Source organism: Eleutherodactylus coqui, chromosome 13 (assembly GCF_035609145.1).
Source record: "Eleutherodactylus coqui strain aEleCoq1 chromosome 13, aEleCoq1.hap1, whole genome shotgun sequence".
Taxonomy (NCBI): domain Eukaryota; kingdom Metazoa; phylum Chordata; class Amphibia; order Anura; family Eleutherodactylidae; genus Eleutherodactylus; species Eleutherodactylus coqui.
This window is the reverse complement of record NC_089849.1, coordinates 117,150,444-117,163,525: the sequence shown is the minus strand read 5'-3', so window position 1 is coordinate 117,163,525 and position 13,082 is coordinate 117,150,444. Positions and strand designations below refer to the sequence as shown.

At 47.7% G+C, this 13,082-nt stretch overlaps 1 protein-coding gene across 1 annotated transcript in view; it reads right to left on the bottom strand.

Annotated features, from left to right (window-relative positions):
- FAAP100 (FA core complex associated protein 100) overlaps positions 1–10,828 on the bottom strand; it is a 71,788-nt gene extending 60,960 nt beyond the window's left edge. Inside the window, exon 1 of the mRNA XM_066586053.1 lies at positions 10,779–10,828. The gene's annotated coding sequence lies outside the window, so the exon portion shown is untranslated. The remainder of the gene's footprint in view (positions 1–10,778) is intronic.
- Positions 10,829–13,082: the final 2,254 nt, after the last annotated feature.

Below are 13,082 nucleotides of genomic sequence, written 5' to 3'. Positions count from 1 at the left end.
AGATGCAGCAGCTTACCTCGCCGAGTTATGTCAGATGGTGTCCGAGCGAAGCGAAATTTTTCTCAAAACGCGTCCAAACGTCAGGATCCTCTCCACACGTAAGTTTGCAAAAAGGCGCAAAAAATCTCAGGTGGCCGCGTCTCCACACGTAGCGCACAAATCTGCAAAAAAAAGTCAGGTTGCGTCAGGTGGCGTCGCGCAAATCTCAAGTGACGTACTCACCACACGTAGCGCACGAATCTCAGGTGACGGCGTCTCCACACGTAGCGCACAGTGCACAAATCTCAGGTGACGGCGCTCCACACGTAGCGCACAGCGCACAAATCTAAGGTGGCCGCGTCTCCACATGTAGCGCACAGCGCACAAATCTCAGCTGACCGCGTCTCCACAAGTAGCGCACAGCGCACAAATCTCAGGTGACCGCGTCTCCACACGTAGCGCACAGCGCACAAATCTCAGGTGACCGCGTCTCCACACGTAGCGCACAGCGCACAAATCTCAGGTGGTCGCGTCTCCACACCTAGCGCATAGAGCACAAATCTCAGGTGACGGCGTCTCCACACGTAGCGCACAGCGCACAAATCTCAGGTGACCGCGTCTCCACACGTAGCACACAGCGCTCAAATCTCAGGTGACCACGTCTCCACACGTAGCGCACAGCGCACAAATCTCAGGTGGGTACTCACCACACGTAGCGCAGAGCGCACAAATCTCAGTTGGCCGCGTCTCCACACGTAGCGCACAGCGCACAAATCTCAGGTGGCCACGTCTCCACACGTAGCGCACAGCGCACAAATCTCAGGTGGCCACGTCTCCACACGTAGCGCACAGCGCACAAATCTCAGGTGGCTGCGTCTCCACACGTAGCGCAGAGCGCACAAATCTCAGGTGGCTGCGTCTCCACACGTAGCGCAGAGCACACAAATCTCAGGTGACAGCGTCTCCACACTTAGCGCACAGCGCACAAATCTCAGGTGACCGCTTCTCTACACGTAGCGCACAAATCTCAGGTGGCCGTGTCTCCACACGTAGCGCACAGCGCACAAATCTCAGGTGGGTACTCACCACACGTAGCGCACAAATCTTCCTCTCCCACGTTGTAAGTTGTATAAAAGGCTCCAACCATCAGCTTCCTCTGTAGGTGAATAGGGCTCGGAATCCCCGGGCAAATTCAAGGGTCGATGACATCATAGGTCACGTGACGCGTGGGCACAGCTCTCATCGTGCACGGCTGCTGAACTGTGCTGCTCGTGCATGATGGTAAGTCACGTGGTGCCGATTCCAGCCACCTTATTGGCTGGAATCGGCAGCGTGCATAACCGAAGCGATTAGTGTTAATATGCAGCCAGGAAGGAGGATGCGAGGAAGTCCTCTAGCGGCGGAGTGCCAGTACTGCTATACATTGCACTGTACGCGGTATATGGCAGCAATTTAAATATATTGATTTTCACTGTCGAGCTCATATTTCCGTTTTTTCATTGCATATATTATGTAAGTGTAAGGCCTCCTTCCCACGAATGGATTTCCGCAGCGTAATTCGCGGCGAAAATCCGCTGCGTTGCCCGCAGCTATTCGGTTCTATTGAACCTAATAGCTCAGGGCATACGGTGCGAAATTCCATCGCTGAATTGCGCACCGTGAACTCTCTCGCGGCATGCTCTATTTGCTGGGGGTGTACGCGCTGACGGCTTCCATTGCAGTCAATGGAAGCCGTCCGTTCACGCTATCTCCCGCTGTAGCACAGCGGGAGATAGCGTGAAAACGCTTCCCCGCCTACGGCCGGCCGCGTCATATGACGCGGCCGGCGTGTCATATGACGCGGTGGGCGGGGAAGCGTCATGCGGGACCCAGAACAATGGATCCGCTGGTAAGTATGGGGTCTGTAGGGGGCGCCGTGACGGTCTTCGCCGCGGAATATTCCGCGGTGGAGCCTGTCACGCTCGTGTGCAGCCGGCCTAAGCCCGGCTGCACACGACCTTTCCGCGGCGGCGCCTGTCACGGCCCCCCCCCAGAGACACCAATACTTACCTGCGGATCCGGCGTCCTACTCCTGCATGACGCTTCGACGTACCGCCGCGTCACATGACACACCCACAGCGTCACACGACCCGCCCCGCCACATCATATGACGCGGTAGGCGGGGAAGCGGTTTCACGCTATCTTACGCTGTGCTACAGCGGAAGATAGCGTGACGCACGGCTTCCATTGACTGCAATGGAAACAGTCCGCGCATACACCCGCGGCAAATAGAGCATGCGGTGGGTGAGGACGGGAGATTTCACGGTGCGGAATTCCGTGATGGAATTCCGCACCGTAAGCATTGAGCTATTAGGTTCAATAGAACCTAATTGCTGCGGGCAACACGGCGGATTTTCGCCACGTATTAAGCGGCGGAAATCCGTCCGTGGGAAGGAGGCCTAGGGCCCCCTGCACACGGCCGGATTTCCCGCAGAATTTCCGCCCCTGCCCGCGATTTGTCCTCGTGGAAAACAAATCTCGGCATGTTCTCTCTCTCTGCGGGGCTCGCAAAGGCCCGCACAGAAATGTCGTTCTTGGCGCCCCTGCTCGGATTCGCTCTGCGCATGCGCCGGCTGGCCGACACATCAAAGAGCCGGAGCCGCGGGAGAAGTGAGCGCCGCACTGCTCCCTGCAGGGGCTCGGGTCGGGTCCCGCTGCGAGAATTCTCGCAGCAGAATACAATACGGCCGTCTGCAGGCGGCCTAAAAAAGACGGCGTGTTATATGCTACCGCTTATTACGTGCGACAGAGCCCTATTCTCTATGGGAGCGGTCTAAACGCTGTACGTACACAACTACATTGCGAATGTTTGATGTTTAGATTAGTGTTGCTAAGCGACAGCGGGAAATGAAAAAAAAATGAAAGCAGGAAGCCAGCTCATGATAGCGTGCGTAAGATCCGCTGTCAGATGCAGCAATACGCCAGTGTGAGTCGCTCCTTAGGCCTGTATCACAAACATTTGCGCAGTGATTAGAATCCATTGGTTTATATGGGGTCGCTCACACACACGTATGTTGTGTTTGCACAAAAAAAATACACAACATGCTCTATTTTCCAGGGCGTTGGCACCCATGTTGAGCTCATTAGCATATTTGCCCATTTTAATGATTGGCGCGTGCTTGCGTGTTTTCATTGGGTTTTTTTGCTCACGCAAAAATGAAAGTAAAGCATGCATTTTTGCACGGATATATGCAACACCCATTACAGAAATGCGCGTACACCTATGTGACACAGGCCTTAGACCAGTTTCACATGGGCGATAAAATCGCGCATTTTTGCACAATGCGAGAGCATGTAAAAACGCAGAATTATGAAATCCATGCTTTTCAATGATTTCTTTCACATTTGCGAGGTTTTGGGAAAAAATAATTGTGGCATGCCCTATGTTTCTGCGTTTCGCTCTTTTCTATCACCCATGTTTCCATATGTAGCCTTCGTTTTATCGCAACGCACAAACTTGCTATTTTCCCGCAATGCGTTTTTAACATTAGAAAGCTCTATTGTCTTTTTCGCGAGAGAATCGCACGAGAAATCGCAAGTGGCAACAATGTTTTTGCAAGAAAAAGCAGTGCTGACGCTCAGATGTCTCATGAGCGAAATTGCTTGCCACCATTTTCTTGCATGATATCACAATCGCTCATGTGAAACTACCCATAAAGGGGTTCCATCATTAATTAGTGACCAAGCCTGTTTGCGCCTTAATGACCAGGCCAAATTTTGTAAATCTGACATGTGTCACTTTAGCATGGAAAAACACCAGAAAGGTTTTGCATATCCAAGCGATTCTGACATTGTTTTTTCGCCACTTGTTGTACTTCATTTAGGCGGAAAAAAAGACCGATAGAATTTGTGTTTATTTATTAAAAGCGCCAAAATTGGGAACATTTTGAAAAAATCGTCATTTTTTCACATTTCCAACTGCAATATCTCAAATATGTACAAACATAATATAGAAATTTTTGCTAAGATTTATATTTCCATCCGTTTACTTTATTTTGGGCGCACATTGGAAAAACTTTTGTTTTTTTTTAACCATTTAGGAGACGTACAAATGTAACATTACTTTTCAGCATTTTGAGGAACACTTTGTTTTCCTACACCAAGCCAAGATTGGAAAGGCTCATAGGAGTCAAAATGATAGATACCCCCACAAGTGACCCCATTTTAAAAACTACACCCTTTACGTATTCACTGAGGGGTGTCAGGAGTATTTTATCCCTACAGTTTTTTTTTTTAGTAGTCAATGCAATTTAGAAGAGAAAAACTAAAATTTCATATTTTTGCAAATATGTCATTTTAAAGACAGGACTTTTTTCTATAGTACACATGAAAATGAGGATTTGCACCCCAGAATGGATACCCCTGTTTGTTCCGTGCGCAGAAACATACCCATTGTGGCCCTAATCTTACGTCTGGATGCACAATGGGGCCCAAAATGAAAGGAGAAACCGGTGGCTTTCGGAACAGAAATTTTGCTTGAAGGAGATTTAGGCCCTTTTGCACACTTGTAGAGCCGTTGAGTGACCAAAACGATGGAGAACGCCCACAAGTGACCCCATTTTGAAAAGTAGACCCCTTAACGAATTTATCTAGGGTTACGATGACTTTTTTGACTTCACAGTTTTTGAATGAATCTAAGCCAAGCCGAAGGAAAAAAATTACGATTTTCATTTTTTCGGTAATTCTGTCATTTCAAAAGCATTTTCTTTTGTACCGCACATATATGAATGAAGACTTGCACCCCAAAATGGATACCCCTGTTTGTCCCGTGCTCAGAAACCTACCCATTGTGGCCTTAATTTTACGTCTGGATGCACAATGGGGCCCAAAATGAAAGGAGCAACCGGTGGCTTTCGGAACAGAAATTTTGCTTGAAGGAGATTTAGTCCCCATTGCCCACTTGTAGAGCCATTGAGTGACCAAATGATGGAGAACGCCCACAAGTGACCCCATTTTGAAAAGTAGACCCCTTAACGAATTTATCTAGGGGTACGATGACTTTTTTGACTTCACAGTTTTTGAATGAATCTAAGCCAAGCAGAAGGAAAAAAATTATGATTTTCATTTTTTTGGCAATTGTGTCAATTTAAAAACAGGTTTTTTTTGTACAGTGTACATAGGAATGAAGACGTTCACCCCAAAATGGATACCCCCGTTTGTCCCGTGTTCAGAAACATACCCATTGTGGCCCTAATCTACTTAAAGGAAGCATAGCGAGGCCTGTAATGGAGGGAACACCCGTTGGATTTCAGGGTACAACGGAATAAATTCCAGTCCCCATTGCCCACTTGTAGAGCCATTGAGCGGCCAAAACGATAGAGAGCCCCCACAAATGACCCCATTTTGAAAACTAGACCCCTTAACAAATTCATCTAGGGGTGTACTGCATATTTTGACCCCACAGTATTTGAATGAATCTAAGCAAAGCAAAAGGAAAAAATTACGATTTTCATTTTTTTGGCAATTTTGTCAATTTAAAAACTGTTTTTTTTGTACAGTGTACATAGGAATGAAGACGTTCACCCCAAAATGGATACCCCCGTTTGTCCTGTGTTCAGAAACATACCCTTTGTGGCCCTAATCTACTTACAGGACACATGGCTAGGGCCATAATGGAGGGAATGCCCGCTGGATTTCAGGGCAGAACTGAATAAATTCCAGGCCCCATTGCCCACTTATACAGAAAAAAAATTGACTTCCTAAAAATAATCCCCCCCACCCCACACCCGCCATCCCCATTTTTTGGCATTCCCTAAATATTAGATAAAGGTAATAATATAAACTGCGTTTTATGTCCGAAGAATTACGGAGGCTGGTTGGGTTGGGCACATGGGGCAAGAAAACCGGGTATCCCCCCATCTCTCATGTATTTTGGGGGGTATTTCGTGACCTCAGCAGTGGGGATGGGGTGTAAAAAGTGGCCCTCTGTGAGGCTTTGTAATCTTGCTGCGGTGCGGCGGTCTCACAGAGAAGGCGCTCAACAAGGTGCTCCTGGAACTGCTCCTGGAACTGCATTTCCCGCGCCGTCGCTTAGCGATGACCCGGGTACCCGCAGCTCATACACAATGTATTTGCACATGGGCTGCGAGTATATCCGCCGTCATAGAGCACAATGGGCTCTAGGTCGCGGATATCCGTGGTAAAATATAGCATGCTGTGTTCTGTTTCTGCGAGTGGATTCCGTAATTCCGACCCGCTAATTGGGGGGGAATTGTGTGATCCAATGCATGTGATTGATCCGTGGATTACCGCTGATTAAGCGCACGCAGAACCCGTAATTCCTCTCCGGTCATATGTGACCAGCCTAATGTTAGATCGCTACTTTATCACGTGACCGGGGACCGCTCAGCGAGGCCGCCGGTCACTGCTCCAAGCACTCAGCAACCGTTGGTCGCTGGGAGCAAGGAGATTTAAAATTTCCTGGGCTCCCCGGCTCCTGCGAATGTGTCCGGCATCTTGCCGGCGGGCGCATGCGCAGAAGTCGGAAGGGTCCATGGAGGATAATCGCATCTGGATTCAAATGCGGAAGCCTCCAAGAAGAGGTTTCATCTCCCCCCACCGATCGCATCGGTGAGGGGAGATGAAACTGCCACTATATAAAGAACTTTTACGTGATCGCCTTTATCCATTGGATAACGGCAATCACGTGACCAGTAACCGCATACCGCGGCTCCCCGTGACATCTCCAGGCTCTTGGCTACCTTTGGTAGCCAGGAGCAGGGAGATTTTACATTTCTTGGGCAATATTTCACTTTTGCGCATGCGTCCGCCATCATGCTGACGGTCGCATGCGCCGAAGCTGGGGTAAGGTCCACAGATCAACATCCCACCAGGGAACAAATCCAGGACCTTGGGTACGTAATTTCATCCCCCCTTACGGATACGATCCGTAAGGGGAGATGAAACTTTAACTTTTTAAACTTTTTTTTAACTTTTAACTTTTTTTTTTGACTTTTTAACTTTATATGATCACTGTTTTCTGATGGATAACGGTGATCATATGACTGGAAACCACATACAGCGGTCCCCAGTCATATCTCCCTGCACTCGGCTAACTGTGACAGCCGGGTGCAGGGAGATTTTGAATTTGCCGGGCTCGCCGGCCTTCTGCACATGCGCGCCACATCGGCACATCGCAGAAGCCAGCGGGGGGTCCCGACACCGGCCGGAGGACATCGGCGGACCTGAGCTGAGTATTTTCACCTCCCCTCATGGATCCGATCCATGAGGGGAGGTGAAACTTTCCTTTTTTTACACTTTTTTTCACTTTTCCGCGATCGTCGTTATCCATTGGATAACGACAATCGCGGTACCGGGGACCGCTCACCGTGGTCCCCGCTGACATCTCCTGCCTTCCGGCTACTTACAGGATCCGGGAGCCAGGAGATTTTAAGTCTCCCACGCCGCCGGGCCTTCTGCGCATGCGGCTGACGTAATGCCGCCTGGCGCGCATGCGCAGAAGGACGGCTATGGCGCCCGGAGCATCGGGACAGCGGGGAGTCGTGTGGCGGACCTCGGTGAGTAATTTCAGCTGCTCCGATGGATCCGATCCATCAGAGCAGCTGAATATGTCACTTTTTTTGCAGTTTTATTTACTTTTTTGCGATCGGCGCTATCCATTGCCGGGGGGGGGGGGGGGGGGGGTCCGAACAGCCCGGGATGACAGCTCCATGCTGTCGGCTACCTGTGGACACCGACAGCATGGAGCTGTCACGTCCACAGCCCACGTGGCTTTATTCTCTGCAGGACACATGTTTTTACGTCCTCAGGGAATAAAGCCCACTTCGGGAGGATGTAAAAACACTATTGGCTGGTCGTTAAGGGGTTAAAAGAAAAGAATCCTATACTTACCTATTCCCCCCCATCAGTCTACTTACCGCATCTTCTCCCCGCCGATCCTCTCCTGTCTCCCGCAGTCCCCGAGTCACATCACCGTAAGCTGTCCAATTCTTCTTCTTCCGGTGGCGCAGTGTCCATTCTTGCCATTCTCCTTCCTGCAGGTCAGTGTACCCGGTCACTAGTGATGTAACGTTCATAGCCTAGCAGGGAATGCTGAGCTATTGTCGAGACTGCGCATGCGCACTGTCCCTGCAATAGTATGTGAACACTCACGGCGAGACAGCACACATGTTCAGTCTCAGCAATAGATCGGCATTCTTTGCTAGGCAGTGAACATTATGTCACTAGCGACGTAACCTACACGGACCTGCCGGAAGACTGCAGAGAATGGACGCATCATAACAAGAAGAAAAGGATCCAGCCGGTGTGCAGGGAGGTCACCCAGGAGACTGGAGAAGATGCGGTAAGAAGACGGTCACGTTCACCCAAGACGTACTCGAACCGTAACCCGCAGATCTCGCACATAAAAACACACAAATTGTGGCGAAACAATAATAAACTAAAACATGGGAACTCTTTCCCTATCTAAATAATCTCAGGGACAGGGACCTGCCTGCATGCAGGCAATTTGCTCTGACAAGGACGTACCTGACCTGGTACTTTGGTCCTTAGTTAACCCTACATGAGACAGGGGAATAACATAAGAAACACAAAAGAAAAGAAACACAAACTTAGCTTTGCAATGCAGCAGGCAAATGATAGGTCCAGGACCACAGTCAGAGCTAGACGGAAGATTTAACGGCAATTCAGTCCAGCCTCAGCCAGACTAAATAGAAGTGACAATCACCCACAGGTGCAGCTAAGCATGCCTCACCTAATACCACACCCACCAGGGCCACAAGATGGAGAACCACCTGCAAAACCTGCAGCAGACTATCAGCATGACAGCAATCCCAGAACTGCTACAACAGTACCTCCCCTTTTAGAAGGGGTGCCAGGACCCTTAGGACTAGGTTGATTCAGATTCAGTCTGTGAAAATTTTTCACAAGCCGTTCCGCATGCACATCTGCTGCCGGTACCCATGTCCTCTCCTCAGGACCATAACCACGCCAATATACTAAATACTGTATGGATCTCCTAACTTGAAGAGAGTTCACTATGCGACTTATCTCAAATTGAATATCTCCATCCACCAGATTCAGGGCTGGTGGAGATGAACCATTTCCTGGATCAACAAACTTCTTTAAGAGACATTTGTGAAAACATTAGTTATTCTCATAGAACTAGGAATCTCCAAAAAAGACAGGATTAATTTTTTCAATGATTTTGAAAGGGCCGATAAATCGTGGGCCTAACTGGAAGGACTGTTGTTTGAGTTTTATGTCTTTGGTTGACAACCACACCAAATCTCCCACCAAGAAATGAGTCCCCTCAGAACGCCTATTATCCACTACCCACTTGAAATTTTCAACAGTCCTCTGGAGGTTCTTCTGAATAACTTCCCATGCCACCTCTATATTAGAGGAGAGCTCATTTTCCTCTGGTACTTCTGACACAAAACATGGATGAAACCCATAATTACAAAAGAAAGGTGACGCCCCTATAGATTCCAACAATCTATTGTTAAGTGCAAATTCAGCCAAAAGCAAAAACCCTGACCAATCCTCCTGATTCTCTGAGACATAACACTGCAAGTATTGTTCCAAACTCTGGTTGCCCATTAGTCTATGGGTGATATGCCGGGGAATAAGAGAGCTGAATTCCCAACTGAGAGCAAACAAAACGCCAGAACATAGAAACAAACTGGACCCCACTATTGGAGAGGATATTTGCTGGTAATATATGCTCACAATATAAGTGATGAACAATCTGGACGTTTTAGCATTGGGAAGAGCCATAAAATGACACATCTTGCTAAAACGATCTACCACAAATCAGATGACAGTATTACCTTCAAAAAGCTGCAAATCTGTAGTAAAGTCCATAGAAAAAATGAGTCCAAGATCTCACTGGCATCAGCAAAGGCATCAACTTCCTGGCAGGGGCAGTACGAGGCAATTTTGTTCTGGCACAAACCTCACAAGAAGAGACAAAACTAAAAGCATCTCATCGTAATGATGGCCACCAAAAAGTTCTTGAGAGTAATTTTCGGGTATTATTAATCCCCGGACGACCAGCTAACACAGAACAATGTACTGCAGACAGAACCTGCAGCCTCAAATAAACAGGGACAAAAAGCTTGCTGGGGCTAAATCCTGTGCCTTACAGATCTCCAAATCTAGTGAAACTGCTGACACTACAACCCCCTCAGAAAGAATGGGTGCAGGGGGTTCATCTGAAACCACCGGGACAAAGCTTCTGGAAAGCGCATCTGCCATAACATTTTTACTGCCAGGATGACATGTAACCATAAAGTTGAAGCGCGAAATAAACCGTGACTACCGCGCCTGTCTTGGGTTGAGTCTTTTGGCTAAGTAGATCAGGTTCTTGTGGTCCGTAAAAACCGCCACCTTATGTCGAGCCCCTTCTAAGAGGTGCCACAACTCCTCAAAAGCTTGCTTAATAGCCAACAGCTCTCCGTCACAAACATCGTAATTTCGCTCAGCAGTAGAAAATTTACATGAAAGAAACGCACAAGGACGAAGATCTTGCAACGTACAGGTTCTCCGAAACAACACAGCCCCAAACCCAACTTCTGAGGCATCAACCTCCAATAAGAATGGTCTGGAGGACTCTGGTTGGACCAGAATCGGACCTGTCGCTAAACATCTCTTCAAGGTTGCTTTCCTTCTAAATGCCCTTGGTGACCATTTAGAAGGGAGCTAACTTTCTTTGTCATATCCGTCAAAATTTTGACCACCACCGAAAATCCCCTAATACATTTCCGATAATCGGCGAACCCCAGAAATCTCTGAAGCACCTTCACATTCTCTTGTAGCACCCAGTACCATACCGCCCGGACCGTCTCTGGATCCATCTTTAACCCCCTCGGGGTAATAATGTGTCACAGAAATGTGATCTCTTGTACGGAAAAAAAACACAGTTTTCCTTTTTTGCAAACAAATTATTGCGCAATGCCTGGAGAACCTGACGAACATGAGAAATCTGTGAATCAACATCCGACGAAGAGATAAGAACATCGTCGAGGTACACCAGAACAAAGGGGCTGATAAATTTATAGAGGACCTCGTTGATAAAGGACTGGAAAACCGCAGGAGCGTTTGTTAAACCAAACAGCATCACCAAGTTCTCGTAATGCCCTTCAGGGGTGTTAAAGGCAGTTTTCCATTCGTCCCCCTCCTTAATCCGAATCAAATTCTATGCCCCACGTAATTCCAATTTTGAAAAACAGTTGGCGCCATTTAACTGTGAAAACAGATGGGGAATGCGAGGCAATGGGTGCAAATGACGTTTGGGGATTTTGTTTAGCTCTCTTAAATCAATGCAGGGTCGCAAACCCCCATCCTTTATCCGCCGGCCAGTGGGGAATTTGAGGGATGTAGGAGGGCTTGTTCTTCGCAGGACGAGCTGTAGTTTTGGTTAGTACCAAAATGGTTTTAGGTATTTTTCACTTTTGCACAATATAACCTTTCTTTAAAAAAAAAAATTAAAAAAATTAACTTTCCATTGATGGGCTCTGTGAGGGGGGGGCTCTTTTTTTTTTTTTGGCAAGAGCTATAGTTTTCATTGGTATTACTTTGGGGTGAAAGTGCACAGAAATGGTTCTTTTAACTTTTTTTTTTTTACTATGTATACACGATTTACTATTATTGCGAGATGCACTAATCTCACACAAATATGATCCCATTCTTTGGAATGGGGTCATACACATGAGCGATGTGTTCCTGCATGGCACCGCGATGCCAGAAACAAATGGCAGCATGTTCTACCTTGCTACATGCTCTCGCATCACAGCATGCATTGTTTTCAATGGTGCCGGTGGCAGTACCGCTGGCCCCATTGAAAGCAATGGGAGAACTCTGCGATCCCCTGCTGCGGCTGTGACAGCTACATCGGAGGATCTCCGAAGTGATGGGAGGCTGTTTTCACATGAAAATGCCTCGCATTCTTGGGGAATTCACATGTCAGGGAGCGCAGGATTCACAGCCCCATATCGCACTCGCCCGTGTGAAGTTAGTCTAAGGCCGGGCTCGCATGAACGTATCTGGCAGGCTGCGAGATACACACACAACACGCAGTTAGTACACAATGACATTGCATACAGGCTGCATGCCGCCCATAGCCATGTACTATCGTAGCATGTATACGCACATAAAATGTGCCAAGACAGAACATGCTACGATTTTTCTTGCACAAGTCGTGTGAGCGGCAGCATGGCTGCCTACAGACCCACACGCAGAATACACTGTACTGACACACTTGTCTGAGCCCGCCCTACTGTCTGAAGAAAGCAATATGCAGACCGTGATGCCATACTCTCGGACACTTTACGGATCGGCCCTCTCCACGCGGTTCTGTTTTGTACGGCTTCTTTCAGTTCGATCATTTGCGCGTTGGTGTCGGCCTTGACAGTATCCAGCCAGCGCGTTCCTTGACGCCGGGTCTTCTTTTGCCGCTGACCACTCCAAGTATTATCGATGGTCCCAATGAATTAGCTCACATTATGTGTCCGAAGTATGAGAGTCTGTTTCCTAATTTCGCTCTCCGATGAACACTGTGGTTGGATGCCGTCTAGGACCGTTTTGCTTGCTATCTTGGCGGTGCAAGGAATTCATAGGAGTTTCCTCCAGCACCAAAGTTTGATGGCATCAATCTTCCTTTTGGTCTGTTTTCTTCATTGTCCATCATTTGCAGCCATAGGTTGTGATTGGGAAGATGATTGCGTTGACTATCCAGCATTTCATTGCAATGCTTATCTCTTTGTTTTTCCATATCTCATCCATACTTAACCCCTTAGTGACCAAGTCTGTTTGCTCCTTAATGACCAGGCCAAATTGTGGAAATCTGACATGTGTCACTTTAACATAGAATAACTCCGTAAAGGTTTTGCATATCCAAGTGATTCTGACATTGTTTTTCGGCACATATTGTACTTCATTTAGGTGGTAAAAATTGGCCGATAATATTTGTGTATATTAAAAGTGCCAAAATTGGGAAAAATTTAAAAAAAGCTATATTTTTTCACATTTTCAACTGCAATATTTGACATATGTGCAAACAGTCTACACATTTTTGATGAGAAATATATATTCCCTCTGTTTAC